General features: G+C 42.2%; 1 pseudogene; it reads left to right on the forward strand.

Moving 5' to 3' along the window:
- The first annotated feature begins 3,492 nt into the window (after positions 1–3,492).
- On the forward strand, positions 3,493–3,918 carry LOC145687295 (protein GVQW3 pseudogene; annotated as a pseudogene).
- The last annotated feature ends 1,913 nt before the right edge of the window (positions 3,919–5,831 follow it).

Genomic DNA, 5,831 nt, shown 5'->3' on the forward strand with positions numbered 1-5,831 from the left:
GTGTGGGCGATGTGGGTTTGTAGACGAGAGAGGAGTAAAGATATCCTGCAGATAATTAGCAAAGGCATTGGCTTTGTCGAGATCAGTATGTAGAGGTTGATTTTGGTCTATGAGAGGATAGGTGGTACGAGTGGTCTGCCCAGTAAGAGTCTTAAAGCGTTTCCAGTACTGACTGGGATGTGCTGTAGTGCCTAATTGATTACAAGTTTTGATCCAAGAGCGTAACTTGTATGCCTTAAGGTAATTGCGGACTGTGCGAAGAAGTTGACGATGATGATGAAGGGACTCGACATTGCCAGTATGTAAGTAATCTCTGTATAACTGACGGGAGCGTTTAATGAGAGGAATATATTGTGGAGGAAGGGGAGGGCGAGAGAAAGAACAGTTAGATGAAGGGATATGTTGGGTTGTGGCAGAGGTGATAGCATTTGTGATAGTATCTACACAAGAATAAAGTTCAGACTCTGAAATAGGAGGCAAAACAGTATTGACGGTTTCCTGTATACATAGTCTGTATTTTGCCCAGTCTGCTCGATCAAAACGCAGCCTAGTACAAGTAGCGGGGTTGGATCGATCAACGGTAGCTGGTCTGGGATGAAGTTGTAGCTTGATAGGAGCGTGGTCACTGCCTATGAGATCTAGAACATCGACCGTAAACTGAGATGCGAGATTAGTGGAGAGTATGACGACGTCTGGGGTAGTTCGACTATCGGGGCGAGTAGGTTTCGGAAGAGGAAGTATTATGCCAGTGGTATGACCGGTGATAAAGTTATGAAAGCGGTTTCGTTGTGCTTCGGAACGGCTATGGAGATTAATATCTGCCATTATAAGATAAGTACGAAAGGTGTTAGATATATATTGAAAGAATGGTAATGGAATGTTATGGCCGGGCCGCACGTATATTGTAGCTAAGGTTATGTAGAAGTCCTTATAGTAAACAGTTGTGAGAAGGTGTTCAGGAAGGTTGTGGACAGGCGAAAAATGCTGACGATATGGAATGGTAGGCGAAAAGCCAATAGCAACACCGCCACTGGCACGGCGTAAGACATGTGGATTGTCATGGCGGATAAGCTGGTACCCAGGAAGACGACAATGGAGTTTGGAAGTAAGGCAGGTTTCATTCAGAATGAATGTATCAACATGTTCTTCTTGGAGTAAGGCGTGAAACAGTAGTTTATGCTGTTGTAAAGAACGAATATTTAGAAATAAAAATGTAAGCCCCATAATGAAAAAGAACATGTATTGGATAATGAAGGAATTAAACTGCTGTTTCCTGAGTGCGGGAGTGAAAGTAAACATACGGTCCAGTGTATGTGGCATGGAGATTGGCATGAAAAACATATTTGGCAGCTAGCTGTATATGACGTAAGATATGAGGTCGCAAAAACGGATGGATGTTCTGTAGTGATAAGGTGATGAAAGAAAGCAATTGGGAAATGGTGACAGGTGCGTCCAATGAAGGTGGTGGTGCTGGTTGTGCTTGTTCCGGGAGACGTAATGGGACAACATTCTCTGGTTTGGACTGATCTGGTGATGGTTTAGACTGACATTTATAGCTATAGGTTGGATGTTTTTCTGGGCAGAGAGAGCACTGAGGGAGTTGCTGCATATTGGAGCATGTACGGGTCAGATGCTGTCCTGCACAGTAGCCGCACTTTGGTTGATTATGGCACTGATTGGTAGGATGTTGACCATAAGTTTGGCAACGCTCACATCTAATAGGCAAAGGTTTAGATGTGTGAGACGGCTGTACACGATGTCGCTTCTTGTAAATATAAGCTCCTAGATCCAAAAGATCGTTAATGGTCTGCTGAGAATTGGTGAGAACCCGCACCATGTATGTCGGGCCTTGGTTATTGCGAATTCTCAGGCATTTAAGAATATTATGACCTTCTTGGGTGAGTTCATCTTGAACTTCTGTGTCAGTATACGTAGGATCTACTCCACGAATGACCACGGAGAGAGTAGGTGATCTACGAGGTGGGGGTGGTTGCTTTAGACGTGAAGTAGGGAGTGTCTTAAGAGTTGCCTTTGTGCCGAAGATTTCGTAGCTATAGGAATTCAAAAGTTTGCGAGATAATTCTGAATCAGTAGTCTTGATAATAATTCCATTTCGAGTACGAACTAATTGAGTAATAGCAGAACGTGGCATGTATTTGGTGATTTGCAGTATAACACAAAGACATCACCTTCAAAGTATATAACAAGTAACTAATAATTATCAGTGAGAATTTTACTTTTGGAGTTTATTATTTGCAACGAGCAAAGCTTTAAGTAGTATCTTTGACATGTTTGCCAAGTAACAAATAACGCAACATATTCTGCTGTAATCGGTCACGAAAATAATTTTGTAAACCTATGAACTGTCTGACAGTAGTTACAACAGTACAGTGCTGTCACCTGTTGATCTTGTATCTTAGCTCAGCGACGTTATGGAGTTTCTACAATCATTCAGCTGTCATTCGTCGAAAATTTTCTATAACACCGCCTGGAGGAAAAACGACACCTACCAAAATTGGAGGTTACTTTATATTGTTGATGAGAATGAGAGTAAAAGAATGAAAGTAAAAGTATACACTTGCACGTTATTATGGACGTCTCATACAAACGTGCAGTAGCCGTGCAAATGCACATGTGCACACAACGGCTTAAGCACCGGTAATTTAAATGTGCTTCATCTTCGCAAATGCACATGTGCACATGCACGGCTTAAGCACGGGTTACGTATGTGCGCTGCATCCATGCAAATGCACACGTGTACATAACGGCTTAAGCACGGGTTATATAAATGTGTGCTTCATCCATGCAAATGCACATGTGCACATAACGGCTTAAGCACGGGTTACGTACGTGCGCTGCATCCATACAAATGCATATGTGCACGTAATTGCTTAGGCACGGGTTTATAAATGTGTGCTTTATTCGTGAAAATGCAGATGTGCACATGCACGACTTAGTCACTGGTTATATACGTGTGCATAACCCACGCAAATGCACATGTGCACATACACGAGTTATGTATATGTGATTCATCCACGTAAATTCACATGTACGGCTTATGCACGGGTTATGTATGTGTTCATCGTCCACACAAATGCACATGTGCACATGTACGGCTTATGCATGGATAGGGCACATGTGTCGTACACGTACGTGTTTTCTGGGCAAGTGAACCCATAACGCCTAATATGGGTTTAAAATATGTTTTCTGTTATTCGATTGGCCGTTGCAATTTGTTTACTGGAGATCCGGTCGGGCGTTGGCCGGAAACGTTTGATTCGTATCAAAGAATAATATTATTCTTCAAACATTCGACCCTAAGGGATCAGGAGGTGTGCAGCGTAAAGTTTGGGTGGCGTTACAAGGAACAAGGGCATTTATTTAGTGCAATTAAGGAAAGACAGGAAGCAGCGCCAGTCGGCTGCCAGCCATAGCAGGGTAAAGATCGCTCGTCATCGTAACCTCTGCGAGTGACCCTCCTCACGCTGCGTCATGGCCAATCTTTTGGAACAGCGTTACGCCATCAAATTTTGCGTGAAGCTCGGTAAAACTGGGAAAGAGACTCATGAAATGATCAAGACGGCATACGGTGATAACGCCTTTGGAAGATCGAGTGTGTTTGACCGGCACAGGCTGTTTAGGGAGGGGAGAGAAGAAGTTGAAGACGCTGCACGGTCAGGACTACCTTCGAGCTCCAAAACGGAGGAAAATGTTGCAAGAGTGAAGAATTTGCTGGACAGTGACCGAAGATTGACTGTTCGCATGATTGCCAATGAAATTGGTATTGCTAAAACCCAAAATCACGAAATTGTGCACGAACAATTGCAAATGAGGAAAATTTGTGCAAAGTTGGTGCCGCGAGTGCTGACAGGCGAGCAAAAGGACGATCTGCCAGGACCTTCTCGAAGAAGTGAGTGAAAATCCAAAATTGTTAGACAATGTGGTGACTGGGGACGAGACGTGGACGTTTGAGTATGACCCTGCGACTAAACGTCAAAGCGCGGAATGGCAGTCCCGAAATTCCCCACGCCCCCAAAAGGCGCGCATGACGAAATCAAAAGTGAAAAGCATGCTCATTTGCCTTTTCGATTCACAAGGAGTGATCCACAGGGAATTTGTTCCACACGGACAGACTGTCTATGCAGTTTTTTTATCTCTAGGTCCTGGAACGGCTGAGGAAACGCATCGTCCGCGTCCGCCCAGCCATCGCAAACTCCTGGCGACTGCATCATGCCACTGCACTGAGCCACATAGCCTTTTGAGTGGTGGCGTATCTGGTCCAACATAACATTACAACCTTACCTCAGCCACCCTACAGACCCAACCTTGCCCCACCAGACTTTTTCCTCTTCCCCCGCCTCAAAACCACCCTGAAAGGGCATCATCACGGCTCGGTGGAAGCATTACAACAGGCCGTGACGAGGCAGCTGAACAGTATTCCAGTTTCCACCTTCCAGGAAGCGTATGAAAATTGGAAATCTCGCTGGCAGCGGTGTGTGGATGTAGGAGGATCATATTTGGAAGAATAGTAAGAGTAAGTGTTATTTCTGTCAATATCTTATTTTTAATTGACTCACGAGGAAGGTCCATAAACCGTGAGAGTTGAATTTTGATGAAAATTAGTGACAAGATTCAGTTCGAGTTGCTAAGTAACGTAGTAATAGTCACTCGATGCGCAAATGCTTCGTTGAGCTGCTACACCGACGCCATCTTGAAATCCTGTAGTCAATGTCCAAGAATACCCTTTTAGCACAAAAATGAAAAAGCTTTTGATATACCTGATTTCAGTATCGTAAACCAATGCAAATCATCTATATGGGAGAGTACTTCCAGTGCATGGCCGCCATCTTGAAAGGCGCCATATTGAATCGTTGTCAAATATGATAAATAGCAAGGGGGCCATGTGGGGTATCAAATAGCACTGGAATTTACTCCTGAGTTCATTTCCGTAACCAAAGTTTAGATATCTGTTTTCACTTCAGAGTTAAGAGCTCTCTCGCTCACAGGAACATACAAAAACTGAGCAAGTAAAATTTGTGATATGAAATGCGGTCGTGCAAACACTTGCATGATTTTAACTAATGCAATAGTACTTATTTGATCTACGATAGCCACTATACCAATCATATCTTGAGACTAGTGAGAGATATCGTTAATTAAATTGAAATGCCTGTAGTGAAAAATGGAATAGCAGCACTGTAACAAATTATACCTATTTCAAAATCGCTATATATATGAGTCTGTGTGTGTTGCGATTATGCATAGCATTTAAATGCTATAATATAAGTTAGGTGGAACGGCACATATGGTTTTAAAGAATCTGTCTTGAAGTTATTAGAAAATTAATAGAAAAAATATTAGAAAAATAATATAAACTATTGCACATAAGCAAATATTAACTTACTAACCTTTTGCTCTTCAATTGTGATGATGGAGATCCAAAACGTAGTAATTAGCACACAGCATCATGGAACAGTGCAAACACTTAAGAAATGCACTTCCGTCACAATCTTCATGACCACAGACACTATTTTCTGCTAGTCTTCAGAACATTTGTAAATGAACTAACTATTGTTCTTGTTACGTACTCACATTTCTGCCATGCATATGCAAGCATGTCCTTTAGGACTGACGCACAAAATTGATGATACACAACAGAATGCATTTTCTTTATAAAAATTCTGCCATATAACTTGTACACCGAACAAGTGAACACCTGCTACAATCAGTTATTTATCACAGTTTTGATATGAAAACTAGTCTTGCCCTTATTATAAGCAAGTGTTTTATCGTTAAAAGTGGAAAGATGCAGATATTTAATTATTTTATAT

The sequence above is a fragment of the Thermobia domestica genome, chromosome 6, assembly GCF_964235325.1.
Source record: "Thermobia domestica chromosome 6, izTheDome1.hap1.1, whole genome shotgun sequence".
NCBI lineage: Eukaryota > Metazoa > Arthropoda > Insecta > Zygentoma > Lepismatidae > Thermobia > Thermobia domestica.